The sequence below is a fragment of the Macaca fascicularis genome, chromosome 7 (assembly GCF_037993035.2).
Source record: "Macaca fascicularis isolate 582-1 chromosome 7, T2T-MFA8v1.1".
In the NCBI taxonomy this organism is placed as follows: domain Eukaryota; kingdom Metazoa; phylum Chordata; class Mammalia; order Primates; family Cercopithecidae; genus Macaca; species Macaca fascicularis.
Genome location: NC_088381.1, coordinates 148,445,939 through 148,462,800, shown reverse-complemented (window position 1 = coordinate 148,462,800; position 16,862 = coordinate 148,445,939). Strand labels below are relative to the sequence as shown.

The window sequence follows — 16,862 nt, the reverse complement described above, 5'->3', positions numbered from 1 at the left end:
GTCCACTGGATGGTTAATGTGGAACAAAATCCTGAGATTGTAATGTTGCTCCCTTAAATTCTAAGTTGGCTTTGCAGTGTGGGTTTTTAGGGAAAGTGGAGAGACTCATAATGATAAATAACATCAATTGTTCCCTGATCGTTGACTTTTCAATATCATCCTCAGTAAGTTGAGCTTCACCCCCTATAGGATGTGGCAGGTTAATCTTTGCTGAGCCTTCTTGACCTGCCAATATTTGGCTAATGTACAAGCTGGTTGTGGTTTGGTTGCCTCTTTATCCCACCAGTGATCTTTTATTTTAAGATATTTGGCTCGAGAAACTTGCTTACCTCACATGCCAATTTCTTGTCATTTAGCAATGTATTTGCTTACTTGGGCTAAGTGTCTGCTATGAAAATCACTTAGAATTGTGTACTTCTGTCCCTCTTTGTTTCTTTACCTTTACTATTTCCTCTCTCTCTACATTGCCATTGCAATTCACAACCCTTTCTACTAAAGTGATGTTTGGCACATTTTGAAATTTAGGTCATAAAGTTTGAGCTTCCCAAGGTTCGGCTTTTTCAGCTGATATGTCGGGTGATGCACTGTTGTTGAAGCAGTGGATAATGTGCTTTTCATGTGTCTTGTCACTCATATTAACAAAGCTTCCTAGGCCCTATGCTATAGTTAGATAGTGCCAGTTTTTTAGTATAGATACCATAATGCAACTTGATGCTTGTCAGCCTGGTAAGAGTGCTATTCATTCTAAGCCTCTGGTGCATGCACAATGATAGAAACTGCCATTGTACTTCATGTTACTGATGACATTATAACTAAGAAAGTGCATACTACACTGCATGTTTCTGGACAACACAAGCATTGGAATAGTCAAGAACCATATGCTTCTTTGTCTCTATAGCAGTACATCAGTAGTAGCTGACATAACATCAATGACTTTTGTTTTGAAGTTATCCAACATACTAAACATAGGAAAAGACACCACCAATCGGTGACTACTAAAAGCCCAGCTCTGTAATAGATATCGGAAAAATGTGCAAAGGATGTAGCATTTCTGCTATTATAGTTGTTTGGGTAAATATAAATATTTAGTGAATGAATGCAATCTGGAAAAAACAGGATGCTTTTAACTCCTCTCTTCGTAAAAAAAAAGGAGCGGCACTTTTTCTTTAAAAAAGAATTCTATCACCCAAACTACATTTAACTCTCTTTGTCCCTTGACAAGATAACAGCTATACCAGAATTTTGGTCAGGTTTTAAAAATAAAAGCTCCTAAGTATTAAGTCTACCTACTTTTATTACTAGAGAATATTCGTGTTTATTTTGTCATCCCAGATAATATTAAGAATTACTCTAATACCCTTTTTAGATTTAGATACTAAAGTAGGAATTTGACTATTTAAGGTGGACTAGCATCTACATACATCTAAATGGATGGATTTAAAACTGCAGTCTCTGGTTGGCTATCCTGACTACTGTAAGGAGATTAGTGTTAGGTCCAGAGAAATCCTGTCTGTGTCTGTCACTAATTGTGATGTGACACTGAGCCTGCCATTTTACCTCTCATGGCTCTTTGCTGTTAACTGAGGAAGTTGAATAACTGAGTCACTTTCCATTTCTATAGTTTATGAATATACTGTTGAAGTATAAAATAACATTCGGCACAGGATTAAAGCGGACAATATAGAGTCTGAATCTCGCAAAGCTAATGCTAAGAGAGACCAAACCATCTTTGAATTATAAGCCTTGTGATATGGTCTGGCTGTGTCCCCACCCAAATCTCAACTTGAATTGTATCTCTGAGAACTCCCACATGTTGTAGGTGGGACCCAGGGGGAGGTAATTCAATCATGGGGGCCGGTGTTTCCCATGCTGTTCTCCTGATAGTGAATAAGTCTTACAAGATCTAATGGGTTTATCAGGGGTTTCTGCTTTTGCTTCTTTCTCATTTTTCTCTTGCCGCTGCCATGTAAGAAGTGCCTTTTGCCTCCTGCCATGATTCCGAGGCCTCCCCAGCCATGTAGAACTGTAAGTCCGATTAAACCTCTTTTTCTTCTCAGTGTTGGGTATGTCTTTAGCAGCAGCATGAAAATGGACTAATACAGTAAATTGTTACCAGTAGAGTGAGGCGTTGCTGAAAACATACCTGAAAATGTGGAAGTGACTTTGGAACTGGGTAACAGGCAGAGGTTGGAACAGTTTGGAGGGCTCAGAAGGAAACAGGAAAATGTGGGAAAGTTTGGAACTTCCTAGAGACGTGTTGAATGGCTTTGCCCAAAATGATGATAGCAATTTGAACAATAAAGGTCCAGGCTGAGGTGGTCTCAGGTGGAGATGAGGAACTTGTTGGGAGCTAGAGTAAAGGCGACGCTTGTTATGTTTCAGCAAAGAGACAGGTGGCATTTTGCCCCTGTCCTAAAGATTTGTGGAAATTTGAACTTGAGAAAGCTGATTTAGGGTATCTGGCAGAAGAAATTACTAAGCAGCAAAGCATTAAAGAGGTGACTTGGGTGCTGTTAAAGTCATGCAGTTTTATAAGGGAAGCAGAGCATAAAGTTTGGAAAATTTGCAGCCTTACTATGCAATAAAAAAGAAAAACCTATTTTCTGGGGAAAATGTCTCCTGGCCATGTCAGAGATCTTCTCGGCAGCCCCTCCCATCACAGGCCTGGAGGCCCAGGAGGAAAATATGGTTTCCCGGGCCAGGCCCAGGGTCCCCTTGTTGTGTGTAGCCTAGGGACTTGATGCCCTGGGGCTCAGCCACTCCAGCCATGGCTGAAAGGGACCAGTGTACAGGTCGGGCTGTGGCTTCAGAGAGTGGAAGCCCCAAGCCTTGGCTGCTTCCACGTGGTGTTGAGCCTCTGGGTGCATAGAAGTCAGGAACTGAGGTTTGAGAACCTCTGCCTAGATTTCAGAAGATGGATGGAAATGCCTGGGTGCCCAGGTAAAAGTTTGCTGCGGGGGCAGAGCCCTCATGGAGAACCTCTGCTAGGGCAGTGCAGAAGGGAACTGTGGGGTCAGAACCCTCACATAGAGTCCTTACTGGGGCACTGTCCAGTGGAGCTGTGAGAAGAGGACCACCATCCTCCAGAACCCAGAATAATAGATTCACCAACAGCTTGCACTGTGTGCCTGGAAAAGCCACAGACACTCAACACCAGTCCATGAAAGCAGCTGGGAGGGAGGCTGTACCCTGCAAAGCCACAAGAACAGAGCTGCCCAAGACCATGGCAACCCACCTCTTACGTTGGCATGACCTGGATATGAGTCCTGGAGTCAAAGGAGATCATTTTGAAACTTTAACATTTGACTGCCACACTGGATTTATGACTTGCATGGACCCTGTAACCCCTTTGTTTTGGCCAGTTTCTCCCATTTGGAATGGCTGTATTTACCCAATACCTGAACCCTCATTGTATCTAGGACGTTACTAGCTTGTTTTTAATTTTACAGGCTCATAGTTGTAAGGGACTTGCCATGTGTCATGAGACTTGGGACTGTGGACTTTTGGGTTAAGGCTGAACTGAGTTAAGACTTTTGGGGACTGTTGGGAAAGCATGATTGGTTTTGAAATGTGAGGACATTAGGTTTGGAGGGGCCAGGGGCAGAATGATGTGGTTTGACTGTGTCCACATCAAAATCTCAACTTGTATTGTACCTCCCAGAATTTCCACGTGTTGTGGGAGGGACCCAGGGGGAGGTAATTCAATCATGGGGGCCAGTCTTTCCTGTGATATTCTCGTGATGGTGAATAAGTCTCATGAGATCTGAATGAGTTTATCAGGGGCTTCTGCTTTTGCTTCTTCCTCATTTTTCTCTTGCCGCTGCCATGTAAAAAGTGCCTTTCACCTCCCGCCATGATTCTGAGGCCTCCCCAGCCATGTGGAACTGTGAGTCCAATTAAACCTCTTTTTGTTCCCAGTTACAGGTGTGTTTTTATCAGCAGTATGAAAATATACCTTGTATTTCAATGTTTTATTCAATAATGACCTGTCTGTAAAATCATTTTACTTGCATAATCTACCCTCCACCTCCTTTTTACATGTTATACTTTGCTTAAAAATAGTGTAGGATTAGAATCCTTCCTCTTGCACAACTTACTAACTGTGTGATTTGGGGTAATTTTCTTAACATTTCTGAGCTTCATTTTTCTTATTTCTATAAAGGAACTAATTGTATCTGCCTTAAAAGAGCTGTTAGGAGACTTATATGTAATGGCTCATGAAAAGTGTCAGCCTTAGAACCTGGCACACAGAGGCTCATCATAAATGTTTCTTACCATCTAGGCCTTATGCACTTCATCCATAAACTCTGAGGTTCTGTCTCTATTTATTAATCAGCAACAAATCACAGAAGCTGTAGAACAATGAGTGACAAAGCTCACTGGACTCTGGCATTAGCATATTTATTCTGTTAGATTGCATTAATTCATCAAATATTTACTGAATGCCAGTTCAGATACATAGAAATAGATATGTTGTTATAAGCATGTCTTCAAATCTACCTGTGTATCAAAAAATGGGATATTGTTTACTCTATACCTAACAAGTATCATGTTCTATATGCAAACAGTATTCAGAAGAGCTTTAAATATTTTAACTCAATCCTCACAACAACCCTATGTGGTTAATATTATTATCATTTTCATTCAAGAATGTATCTTATATGAGGAAATTGAGGGACAGTGAAATTGAGTAACTTACCCAAGATCACATTTTGGTAAGCATGGGGCCCAAATTGGAATGCAGACAGTATGTGTTGCTTTAGAATCCATATGTTTTGTCACTCAGCTACATATGCAAAGTGTCATTTTAAAAAATTATTTTAAAGAATCAATGGCACCAATGAGTCTTTTTCTCTCTCTCATAGAGGGTGTGTTAAATAGTATTTCCAGGAAACGAAGGATGGAAGGCAGCTGTCAACCACACTACACTGCTTAAATCTCATGGAGCCTTGATGGTGCGTCAGGTTTTGCTATGCCTATCTTCTCTGTGACCCAAGAGAGGGAACAAAGAGCAGCCAGGTGGGGTTAGATGCTGGGGGCTTAAGCAGTAACTGACTCCATTTTCTGTTTCTACACTCCAGCCAATGCCAAGCAATTTTTTAAAAAAAATTTAAATACTTTTCTGCCCTATCAAATACAGGGTACACTCTACTGAAAGAAGGCTCTGCTAGTAAAAATTGTTTTTTGATTCAAGCAGAGAAAAAGGGGGAAAACCGTGGGTGTCAGATGAAGCTGAAGGGAAGTGTCCAGGAAGAGAGGGAGGAATGGGGAGCTTTTCTTTTGAGTGTTCTATTAAAATGTGTGAGTGGAAGTTGGGGGTGGATTTCATGAGTAAATATGGAATTTTGCCACCAAATTCTTTCCTCCAGAGCTAATATTCTCATGGGATATTAATATTAATACAAGGAAAAAGGCCCTGGGTGAAGAAAAATTATTTTCCCCTTCAGGGGCAGAGTTCTCTCAGGATGACTGTGAGGTTAAAGAGTTCCAGAAACTACTAGTAGAACTTTAAGCACACTATCATTAACAGACAGAAAAACAGACTATGACCTATTGGATTCTTTTTGGAAAGTAGAAAAGAGGAACCTGGTAAAATCAGCCAAAGCAAGGACCTTTCCCTCCCTGCTTAGAACTTGCTAAGCTTTCCATAGTGTGTGGGCCTTTTAGTTATACTCATTATTCAGGCCTAATTCAGGTCATCAAAATAGAAATGCATGGGACAAGTGACTGACATTACTGCATCATGGTTTAGATATATAGATAACATGGGGAGGTGCTTTACATTTTACAAATTTGATCATATTTCTTTTATTTATAGTTTCTCTGAATCATTCTTTTGGAACATTCTAAAAGAGCCAGAGGAAAAAAAATGGAAGTTTTTCTCAATCAACTTGACTTAGTGGATAGCTAAATGTCCAGTTTCAAAAGCTTATCCTTTTGAAATACTTTTTTATTAATAAAAGCCCAAAGAAACCTTAATATGGGCCACATAACTATAATGTAATTTTTCCAAGGTGGGAAAGGCTATAATACTGTACTATTAGAATATATGGATTTTCATAAGAGCAGCTGTTGTTTCACTAAGGTTTACTTTTTTTAGGTCCTAGTTTTCTGTTTGGAGGTATGTTAATGAGTTCCTTGTATAATTTATTCCCATTCTCTATATTTCTGATTCTTACTTGTATGATGTGATTTATATTCATTGTTTTGATGTGATAGGAATGCCAACAATGTGCCTTTGGTTTTCTTATGCTTAAAAATAATAATAATAATAATAAACATTAAATGTAAAATCATGAAGGATTACAAACAGTTGTGTGTCCTTGACTAAATTTTTTTTTTTTTTTTTTTTTTGAGACAGAGACTCACTCTGTCACCCAGGCTGGAGTGCAGTGGCACCATCTGGGCTCACGGCAACCTCCACCTCCTGAGTTCAAGCGATTCTCCCATCTCAGCCTCCCGAGTAGCTGGAATTACAGGCACGTGCCACCACACCTGCCTAATTTTTGTATTTTTAGTAGAGATGGCTTTTCACCATGTTAGCCAGGCCGGTCTTGAACTCCTGACCTCAAGTAATCCACTTGCTGGGATTCAGGCATGAGCCACCGTGCCCAGCCTCTTGACTAAATTATTTAGCCCTGTGTGTACCTAATGTTTTGCATGTGGGCAGTTATCTGAGTACATACTGTGGGATAGTTTACAGAACTGAACTTCAATTTCAGTTACACTGGATGTAAATGAGCAATGTAAAAAATATAAACAAGCCCACGAATCCTGACTTTCCTCTGAGCAATTTGAAGCCGGTAACGTATAATCAACTAAAAAATAAGCTTGTTTTATACCACGTTTACGCTAAGACTTGCCACACAGTGGGAAATCAATACCAGAAAGTAGGTACCTTCAGGTATATTTATAGGCTAACCCTTTGAATCTTTGGTTAATAAAGCAATTCTTCTGATGCTTTGAATACTTGGGACTTGAGGGTTGCAGTTAATTGCATTAAATTAGGATGATGAGAAATGCATCCTGGCTTCAATTCTTCCAGTTGGAAATCTTCCTAAAATATATATGTAGTTTTTCTCAACTAGCAAGACAATGAATTTTATCAATCTATTTTTTTATGATTTAGACCTGGCATGCCTGAGGGATATAATTCTCAATACCAATCATCATTGTACAGTATGATATGTAGGTAGAAGATACAAGATGAAACAGATGAAACCATCTGTATTATTGGCCTCAGAATAGTGGTTAGTCCGTCAGTCACCACAAGGACTCTATTATAGTCCTGCCCTATGCAGACTGCTGGAGGAGATATAAAACTATCATAAGTATTTGCTTGTATATTTTAAGATATTTAGCAGCATCTGTGGGCTTTTTGTTATTATTATTGGAAGAGCAGAAATAACAGACATAGTTCCTGTGCATGGAATGCAAATTCAGAAAATGGAAAAAGTAGAGGTCAAAGAAGATTTTATAGAGGAAGTAGATTATGAACAGAATCTTGAAGGATGTGTAGCATTGCCAAATCAACCCTAAGTGCTTGATGACTAAGGGGTCACTGTTTTGACCCCTTAGTTAAATAAATCATTTAACAGTTTTAATGTAGCTTACTGAAATTTTTCTCATCACAGTTACCATTAAAACTGTTAAATGATTCATGAAGATTTTTAAAGACAAATTCCTCTTAGGACCTAGGCATACCCTCAATGTTCACCATGTAGGTAGATGTGGAATTTACGGGCCAAATTTCACTTTTCCCCAGTATAATTTGTATATGACCTACCATTCAGTAAAGAGATTTCTCCTCCACTTTATCTTGCTTCATCTACTCTTCCTAGTCTCTTCTTTTTCTTGCCCTCTGTTTCTTCATTCTTCCTCCTCCTATATTATTTTCTTCACATCCTTCTTTCCCTTTTCAGGTTAGGGTGATGTAGGCCTGTGAGAAGAGAATCCACAGTCATAAGCAGTATACTGTGTTAGTCATCCTGTGGCCTCTGAAGCAAATTACAAACTAGATGAGTTAAAACAACAGAAATGTATTCTGTCACAGTTCTGGAGGCCAGAAGTCCAAAATCAGTTTCACCAAACAGAAATGAAGGTATCACCTCCATAGAAGAATCGATCTCTTGCCTCTTCCGAGTTCTGATGGCTTCCAGCTTCGGTTTGTGGCTGCATTACTCCAATCTCTGCATCTCTGGTCACATGGCCTTCTACTCTTCTCTGTGTGTCAGATCTCCCTCTTACAAGGACATTAATGATGCTATTTAGGGTCCAGACAGATAATCCAAGACAATGCCCTAAATCTCAAGATCCTTAACTTAATCATACCTACAAAGACCCTTTTTTCAAATAAGGTAACATTTACAAATTCCAAGGATTAGAGAATTGATATGGTATGGCTCTGTGTCCCCACCCAAATTTCATCTCAAATTGTAATCCACACATGTCAAGGGGAGGACCTGTAATTTCCATGTTTCAAGGAAGGGAAAGGGAAGTGATTGGATTATAGAAGCAGTATCCCCCATGTTGTTCTCATGGTGGTGTGTCAATTCTCACAAGATCTGATGGTTTTATAAATGGCACGTTTTTTTGTGCTCACGCACACTTTGTCCTGCCACCTTGCGAAGAAGGTGTTTGCTTCTCCTTCTGCCATGATTGTAAGTTTCTTGAGGCCTCGCCAGCCATGCGGAACTGTGAATCAAATATTTTCTTTATAAATTACCCAGTCTTGGGTAGTATCTTTATAGAAGTGTAAGAGCGGACTAATACAGTAAGTTAGTACTAGGAATGGGGAACTGCTATAAAGGTACTTGAAAATGTGGAAGCGGTTTTGGAATTGGGTAGCAGGCAGAGGTTGGAACAGTTTGGAGGGCTCCGAGGAAGATAGGAAGATGTGGGAAAGTTTGGAACTTCCTAGAGACTTGTTGAATAGTTTTGACAAAAATGCTGATAGTAATATGGACAATGAAGTCCAGGCTGAGGTGGTCTCAGATGGAGATGAGGAACTTATTGGGAACCGGAGCAAAGGTCACTCTTGCCATGCTTTAGCAAAGAGATTGGCAGCATTTCGCCCCTGCCCTAGAGATCTGTGGAACTTTGAACTTGAGAGAGATTATCTGAAATTGGAACTTATGTTTAAAAGGGAAGCAGAGCATAACAGTTTGGAAAATTTGCAGCCTGACAATGAGATAGAAAAGAAAAACCCATTTTCTGGGGAGAAATTAAAGCCTGCTGTAGTAATTTGCATAAGTAACTAGGAGCCAAATGTTAATTGCCAAGATAATGGGGAAAATGTCTCCAGGGCATGTCAGAGACATTCACAGCAGCCCCTCCCATCACAGGCCTGGAGTCCTAGTGGGAAAAATGGTTTCATGGGCTGGGCCCAGGACCTTGCTACTTTGTACAGTCTTGGGACTTGGTGCCCTGCATCCAGCCATGGCTAAAAAGGGACAATGTACAGCTCAGGCTGTTGCTTCAGAGAGTGCCATCCCCAGCCTTGGCAGCTTCCATATGGTGTTGGGCCTGCAGGTGCACAGAAGTCAAGAATTGAAGTTTTGGAACTTCTGCCTAGATTTCAGAGGATGTATGGAAACACCTGCTACAGAAGTCCAGGCAGAAGTTTGCTGCAGGGTTTGAGCCCTCATGGTGAACCTCTGCTAGGGCAGTGTGGAAAGGGAAATGTGGGGTTGGAGCACCCACACAGAGTCCCCACTGGGGCACTGCTTAGTGGAGCTGTGAGAAGAAGGCCACAGTCCCTCAGGCCCCAGAATGGTAGATCCACTGACAGTTTGCACTGTGTGCCTGGATAAGCCACAGACACTCAATGCCAGCCCATCAAAGTATCTGGGAGGGGGCCTGATTATTCCACAGGGGCAGAGCTGCCCAAGACTGTGGGAGCCTACCACTTGTATCAGCATACCCTGGATGTGAGACATGGAGTCAAAAGAGATTTTTTAGGAGCTTTAAGATGTAATGACTGTCCCCCGCTGGATTTCAGACTTGCGTGGGGCCTGTAGCTCCTTTGTTTTTGGCTAATTTCTCCCATTTGGAATGGGAGCATTTTCCAATGCCTGTACCTCCACTGTATCTTGGAAGGCACTAACTCATATTTGATTTTACAGACTCATAGGTGAAAGGGATTTGCCTTGTCTCAGATGAGACTTTGGACTTGGACCTTTGAGTTAATACTGAATGAGTTAATGTGGGGGTCTGTCTCAGAGACCCTGACCCAACAATGGATGAATAACATACAGTGACACAGATATTTTGCCTGTCAGTCCAGCTGAGGGTCCAGGCCACCTACAGACACCAAGGAGGGTGCTGTAGAGTTGCAGCTGTGGCCCCAATCAGCCAGCAAAGCTCTACATTTATTCAGTATAGATTAAATGACAAAGGTCTTGAGTACATACCACTAGAGAGTAATTGACACTGCCCACCTCCTGAGTAGAGAGCAATTATGCACCCATGGTTGATCAAAGGTTGGTTTTAGGACCACATGAGTAAACAAGCTATTTAGATAAACTACTCTACATTCCTTTGTATCTGTGCCCTAAACTATTAACTCAAGGTAAGGATTAGGCTGCCTTCAGCTTCATCTATTACTGGAGTTTATGCAAACCAGCCCCCAACCAGCCTTCCAAGAAGGTTTGCGTCTTTTTCGTATAACTATCTTTAAAATTTTTCCCACTGAGAGGTGAAGCCAGCTGGACTTCCTGGGTCGGGTGGGGACTTGGAGAACTTTTCTGCCTATCCAATCAGCATTCTGTAAAAACGCACCAATCAGCACTCAGTGTCTAGCTAATGGATTGTAAACGCACCAATCAGCACTCTGTAAAAATGCACCAATCAGCGCTCTGTGTCTAGCTAAAGGATTGTAAACGCACCAATCAGCACTCTGTAAAATGCACCAATAAGCAGGATGTGGGCGGGGACAAATAAGGGAATAAAAACCGGCCACCCCAGCCAGCAGTGGCAGCCCACTTGGGTCCCCGTCCACACCATAGAAGCTTTGTTCTTTTGCTCTTCACGATAAATCTTGCTGCTGCTCACTCTTTGGGTCTACACCACCTTTAAGAGCTGTAACACTCACCACCAAGGTCTGCAGCTTCATTCTTGAAGTCAGCAAGACCAAGAAACCACCAGAAGGAATAAATTCCAGACACACCACCAGTCTGTCTGAAATCCCACATCTCTCCCTTTTCTGTTCTTTGCATCGGGTTCTGTTGACTGAAGAGTACAGATGTGTGCAGCAACAAGTCTGTCTAGCGAGGTGGTCATTGCTCTTATTCTAGCTTTGCATCCTAGTATTAGCAAATAAATAACATAAGACAATCATGAGTATAATTAGCAACATTCTTTTCCAGTCAAAGAGTAACCCCTAGGAGCAGGGATCTAACCAGGAGAGATGATCTTGCATACCCTTCCATATGGCTTTTTGTTGGGTGTGTAGATGTATTGTGTGAAGGAATTCTAAAATTTTAGTTTTAAGTTGCTTTACATCTGCTGTTAAATTGTCATGAAAAGTTCCCCAGAGGTATTGTTTCACCTCATCCCAACTATGTATTGATTGATTCCATGGTAGAGAAGTGACACAGATATGTTTATGCTCCCAGTCGCAGTTTAATTGTTGACAGAATGCCAGTGCATCTTGTCACTCCCCCACATATTCCAAGACAGCCTCGAGGGCTTGCAGACGTGCAAAAATCTTTTTTATTCGAGACGGAGTCTCACTCATCACCAAGGCTGGAGTGCAGTGGCACAATCTCGGCTCACGCTCCCGGGTTCACACCATTCTCCTGCCTCAGCCTCCAGAGTAGCTGGGACTACAGGTTCCTGCCACCACGCCCAACTCATTTTTTTGTATTTTTTTTTTTCAATAGAGACGGGGTTTCACTGTGTTAGCCAGGATGGTCTCGATCTCCTGACCTTGTGATCTGCCCGCCTTGACCTCCCAAAGTGCTGGGATTACAAGCGTGAGCCACCATGTCCGGCCAAGAATCTTTTGATCTGTACCCTGCTGTAAGAGAAGTTCATTAGACACATTTTTGGCCAAACTATCTACAGAAACATTTTTACTGATTCAGTAATAGATGCTACAGCCACACTAGCAGTTGCTAGGATGACTATGGCCGAGACTATAAAGGCTATAAGTGTGCCTATGAATCTTTTGGGTCTGACCTGGGATAGGGTACGTTCTAAGGTGGCAAGGGCAGAGGAACCTTGCCAATCACATGTCAAATTGACTGATAGGAATGCTTCAGATTGTCTCCTTAATACCATGACACTAGTAATATTTGAATTAGATATATTGTAATTAGTGATCCATGAGGCAAACCAAGCCTGTCCCTGCACCTGGGTCACAAACGCGGAGTTTTGGGGTGTAGTGGAAATATTAGTTCCCATAAGGAAAACATATGGATGGGTAATGCAAATAAGGCACTGATCAGTGTGATTGTGAATAAAGGTATTAGTATAGTTGTTACTGGAATTATGATATGTCCCATGCCAAGTGTCAGAGGAGGTACTAAGATGTCCCAGGCACGATAAAGTGTCTTGGGGTGGCATGGACTTTACTTGGAGTCTGGAATATCCCGTCCCCCCATTGGCCCAAATCATAGGGGAATGGGACAAGGCTATGAAACTGTGACTGATGCCATGATGGATGTGGACATCAGTAAGGCTGCCCTGCAAATGGCTATGAGGGCTCCAGTCTAAGATGTTACCATTGCCTAACTGGAGGCTACGGGCTTGTCCCCCGTGACAGACCTCCCAGCTAAAGTGGAATCCATTACTTTCCTGGCTTTGTTCTTGAGCACAGGAAGGAATGTTTGGGAAAGCAACACTGATTACATTACCCGGTTTAAGGCTACCTGCAGCTGAGACTGTTAAGGCATTTCTTTTGCCATGATGTAGCCATAATTGTGTTGCAGGTACACAGTAAGGGTTAGAACCTTTATAACTTACACATAGTGGGAGGATATCAGAGTGATACATAGTGTTATCTGGCATCTTGGTCCAATGTGTGCCATTAGTGAGGGATCCCACAGAGGGGTAAATCTATCCCTCCTAGCCAAGCAGTCGAGTTATTAAAACCTAGGTGACAGGACTAAGAAAGGCGGATCTAAGATATGAGCCCAATAGAGTGTAGCAGGTGCAGGTTACAGACAAAGTGGGGGCCTAAAAAGGATCAATACTCTATGTGAATTGCAATGTACAACAGAGAACATAGCAAGAAACAAATTATCTGAAGTGAATGGTGTCTGTGTCTGGAGCAGAATTTGTTCCTGAGTTGTCCCCTTCAGCATACCCCAGGTGATGTCCGGGGCTTGTGTCTTCCACGGAAGCCACATCGTCTGGGGCTGTGGGTCCTGTAAGGTCAGGTCCTTCATTTCTGGTACCAGGTTGGGTCCTGGCCATGCCATGGTATGGTTTGATGCATAGGGCTGGAATCCGAAGAGGACCTGAGGGGGTGCGGACAGAAGCATACCCTCTTCCCCAAGTTAATAATTCATTTGGACCACACCATATGTTACTGTTTATATCTTTCCATAAAACTGCAGGTTTTATGTCTTGAGAGGTTTTGGCAAAGTGCTTTTCTATGGCTGATTGAAATTTGTCATCTAAATTTTAAAAATTAAGGGTAAATACGGCTTGTGCTAGTAGTGTTGGAGGGTCTTTACCCATACTCCCCCTTTTCTGTTTTTTGAGCATATTTTTAAGGGTGGAGTGGGCACGGTCTACTATGTCCTGTCCTTGGGGGTTATATGGGATGCCTGTGGAATATTGGATATTCCACATGTGACAACATTGTTGAAATTGTGAGCTGGCATAAACTGGACCATTATCAGTTTTAATTTTTGTGGGCTCTCCAATAAATGCAAAAGTTAAAAGAAGATATTTAATGACATATTGGGTGGACTCTTCAGGCAAAGCATGGGCACTAATTAAGTGAGAATTGGGATCAATGGATACACGTATGTATCTAAGTTTTCCAAATTCAAGAATGTGTGTAACATCTGTTTACCATAACTGATTGGGGTCTAGTCCTCTAAGATTAATACCTGTTGAAGGTGGGGATGTGCCTGTGAGCTGGCAATCTGGGCATTGCAGGATAATTTGTTTAGCTAGTCTCTGGGTAAGTTGAAATTGTTTAGATAAGAGTCTCCACTTTTAGTGGAAAAATTGATGCGATTGGGTGGCTTGGTCAAGCAGTGATATCATAACCTGAAGGTCTGCTTGATCCTTGCCATAAGCCAATAGGCCAGGCAGTGAACTGTGGGCTCAAATATGTGTGATAAAAATAGGATGTATACATTAATCTAGCAATTGCTGAAGTCAAAGAAAAAGAGCACATAGGGTGGGCTCCAGAGTGAAATTAATTAGGGCTGTTTCAAGGTTCTGCAATAAATAAACATAATAGGCAGAATTGCTAACAATATTGATGGACTGAGTGGGAAAAGTTTCCAAGGCCAATACCAGGGCTCCAATCTCAGCTCTTTGAGTGCTAGTAAATCCAGCTCAAGTGAATGAATTATGTCATCTCCACCAGACTGCTGCCTTTCCATACTTACCAGATCCGTCAGTAAACAGTGTTAAAGCATTAGGTATGGGGGAGTGAACTATTTGTGTAGGCAAGATCACAGGAGTATGAGATAAGAAATGAAGGAGTTTATCAGCAGGAAGGACATGCTCTATTTGTCCTGTGTAATTGGAGAGTGCTATTTGCATCGATAAGGGCAATACTGCTTCTAACTGCTTTTTACTTAAAGGAATCCTGATGATATTAGGATCATAACCTAGCAACTGACTGCATTATTTGCAGCCAGAATAGATGACTTTACTAAGTAACTGGATATAGGGAAATAGTGTTTTAGTCCTGGTATGTGAGCAAAAAAAAACATTCTAGAAAGCACAATCCTGGGGTCTGCAGTTAACCCTTTAGGGGAGTGTTTGATGGGAAACATAAACAGTTGAATTGAGTAGACTAGATCTATGCGATCTAGCTGCCTCTGAGAGATGGTTTGTTCTATTTCCTTTTTTGCTGCAGGGGTTAAATATCTGGGAAAATCTAGGACTGTATTGCCCTTTAAGATAGAAAACAGGTGTTGCGGCTTATCCACAGATATACCCAGAGTGGGGCGGAGCTAGTTGATATCATCTAGTAATTTCTGATCATCATTTAAGGTGTGTAAGTTGCTAATATTTAATTTAACTTTTTCAGGTCTTACTGACTGGGAAGTTAGTATGTACCCACAATATTTCCAAGGAGAAAACATCTATACTTTCTCAGGTGCAATGATTAAACCTTTTAGCTGTGTATTCTTTATGACAGAGGTAAATAAATTTAAAAGCATTGGATCCATTGGGGCTGCCAGTAGAATATCATCCATAAAATGAATAACCTTGCAATCAGGAAATTTTTTTCTACTGGGTAGCAAAGCTTGATTTACATGATACTGACACATGGTGGGACTATTTAGCATTCCTTGAGGAAGCACTTTCCCAATGAAATTGACAAGCTGGCATTTCATTATTGATAGCTGGTATTGTAAATGCAATTTTTTCTCTGTCTTGTTCTGCTAGGGAAATCATATAAAAACAGTCCTTTAAGGACAGAAAACAAAACACTGTATGTTCTCACTCATAGGTGGGAATTGAACAATGAGATCACTTGGACACAGAGCAAGGAGCATCACACACCAGGGCCTCTTGGGGGATGGGAGACTGGAGGAGGGATAGCATTAGAAGAAATACCTAATGTAAATGATGAGTTGATGGGTGCAGCAAACCAACATGGCACATGTATACCTATGTATACCTGTGTATCAAACCTGCATGTTGTACACATGTACCCTAGAACTTAAAGTATTTTTTATATATATATATATATATATATATATATATATATATATTCCTTTAAGTCAGTAACGTTTATAGGCCAATCTTGAGGAATCACCATGGGGGAAAGGAGCCCCAGCTGAAAGGGTCCCATGGGTTGCAAATTGACATTAATAGCACATAAGTCATGCAAAAATCTCCATTTCCCAGACTTTTTGGGAATGAGGAAAATGGGTGAATTCCAAGGACTATTAAATGGTTCCACATGCCCAGCTTTTAATTCCTCTTCAACTAATTCATGGGCCCTCTGTAATTTCTCTCCCTTCTGAGGCCACTGTTCTAGCCAAATAGGATCTTGAAAGAGCCACATCAGGGTAGGGGAGGAATAATAACAGTGGCCTTTGTTAGAAAGGGGTCTGCAGAATGACGCCCAATTGAGCTAATAGGTCCCCTCCCCAAAGATTAACAGGGATGGGCATGATTAGAGGTTGTATAACTGCCTTTCTTCCTTCTGAATTGCAACATGTTAGGGGGCACGTGCTCTGCTTGGCCATGTGTACTTCCCCAATGCCAACAATTTTTTGTTTCTGATTGACCCAGGGCCAAGTTTCTGGCCAGTTTTGATCACTAATAATTGAAATGTCTGCCCTTGTGACCAATAAGCCAGTAAAATTCTTATTTCCAATTTTTAAGGTAATCATGGGTCTCTGGTCAGTGATTATTTGATTCCAATATGCTCCTGTGGCTCCTGTGCTTCCAAAACTTCCCTTTCCCCTTTCCTTTCTGTGGGCTTTGGGGACCTAGTATGGTAAAATCAGTACCTGAGCTCTTTGATCCAGGAGGAAGAATATGCAGACCTTTACATTCCATCATCACCAATATCTCACCTTGGTAATCATTATCAGTTACCCCGATGAGCACATTAATTCCTTTACCGGATAGGCTAGACCATCCATGGACTAATCCCACTGTTCCCAGAAGCAGCAGGCCCCAGATCCCGGTTGCAGCCCTTTTAGGGTCTT

The 16,862-nt window shown here is 41.5% G+C and overlaps 1 long non-coding RNA gene across 2 annotated transcripts in view; it reads right to left on the bottom strand.

Moving 5' to 3' along the window:
- LOC102125908 (uncharacterized) overlaps positions 1 to 16,862 on the bottom strand; it is a 60,266-nt gene that overhangs the window by 31,750 nt on the left and 11,654 nt on the right. The window contains exons 3-5 of one of the 2 annotated variants that reach the window (XR_012416328.1): positions 11,093 to 11,303; positions 8,109 to 8,242; positions 7,787 to 7,939 (exon numbers count right to left, since the gene is read on the bottom strand). The exons of the other annotated variant lie outside the window; for it this stretch is intronic. This is a non-coding gene — a long non-coding RNA (uncharacterized lncRNA). The remainder of the gene's footprint in view (positions 1 to 7,786; positions 7,940 to 8,108; positions 8,243 to 11,092; positions 11,304 to 16,862) is intronic. 2 annotated transcript variants of the gene reach the window in all.